Source organism: Diaphorina citri, unplaced genomic scaffold (assembly GCF_000475195.1).
Source record: "Diaphorina citri unplaced genomic scaffold, Diaci psyllid genome assembly version 1.1 scaffold1550, whole genome shotgun sequence".
Lineage (NCBI taxonomy): Eukaryota > Metazoa > Arthropoda > Insecta > Hemiptera > Psyllidae > Diaphorina > Diaphorina citri.
Window position 1 is genome coordinate 66,684 of NW_007378976.1, and position 1,233 is coordinate 67,916.

Here is a 1,233-nt window from a genome sequence, read left to right on the forward strand (position 1 = left end):
GGAGAGAGGAGTAGTAAGAGAAAGGAAGAGGAAGAGAGAAATGTGAGAAAAAGCACAGATAAGACGAAAGAGAGAGAGAGAGAGAGAGAGAGAGGAAGGCAGATAAATGAGGGAGTGGAAGAGGTGGAGGAGAGAAAGATAAACAGAGAGAAGCATTTTAAAGGTGGCTACATACGACCAATTTAGGTACATTAGTCGAAATGAACTGATAACTGTGAAGCCAATCCTAAACTCATCATGAGTGTAGAAATCTGCTGTAGTGGAAAAGGTCCATTTTTTAAGAGATTTAACAGAAGGAACGTAACTGCTATGGTCTTATTGCGTCTCGAAAGCGAAGAGAGAGGAAAGACAGGATAGGAGAAAGCCAGCGATTTCGAGAAAGAAACATACCTTGAAGTTGATGGGTAGATTGAAGACAAAGGTAGCCTAAAGTTGACAATACGCATTATTTAAGTCGAGTCCATTCGTTCAGTACTGTCTGGGGCCCCTTTCCTCCATCTTTTCATCTAAAAAAAGATAAATCTTTTTCTTTCCTTCTTATATCTCTCTCTGTCTCTCTCTCTTCTCTATTTTCTCTGTTTCTTTCCTCATTCTCTCTCTCTCTTTCTTACTCAGTCCTATTCGAATAAGATAAGCTACATACCTACATTTTATTTCAACTCTAATGCTAACTATCTTTATCTCTCTCACTCTCTTCCGACTTTCAATCTCTCTTCCTCTCATTTCCGTATATGTAGCATTAATCCTCCTTCTCTCTCTCTCTCTCCCTTTTTTTTTTTCTTGTTCGTAATATCTTCCTTTTACATTTCTTTCCTGTGATATTATTATTATTTAATCCTGTTTAGATACTGTGTATAAGAAGTAAGAAGATGTAATACGCAAATACTTATCTATACATTTTTCATACCTAATTCTCGTCATTTTTCTCTTTGTTTCAGTGAAAAAGGCTCATTTCGAAGGACCCCAAAGTAAGTATACAAAATTATGTAAATACCTACCGCCTCTAGTCCTCTCCTCTTTACACCCAAAATAAGCATCATTCAATAGGATGATCTTTGTTCCTCTCTCTCTCTGTCTAGCTAGAGGCGATTGAGTATTGAGTATGATATTATTTTTCTCTGAAAAAAAGAAGAAAAAAAAAAGAACATGTAATGTAACGGGAGAGAGAGAGAGAGAGAGAGAGAGAGAGAGAGAGAGAGAGAGAGAGAGAGAGAGAGAGAGAGAGAGAGAGAG

The 1,233-nt window shown here is 37.4% G+C and overlaps 1 long non-coding RNA gene across 1 annotated transcript in view; it reads left to right on the top strand.

The window, feature by feature from the left end:
• Positions 1 to 1,233, top strand: part of LOC113470387 — a 12,655-nt gene that overhangs the window by 6,136 nt on the left and 5,286 nt on the right. Inside the window, exon 2 of the long non-coding RNA XR_003393455.1 lies at positions 939 to 968. This is a non-coding gene — a long non-coding RNA (uncharacterized LOC113470387). The remainder of the gene's footprint in view (positions 1 to 938; positions 969 to 1,233) is intronic.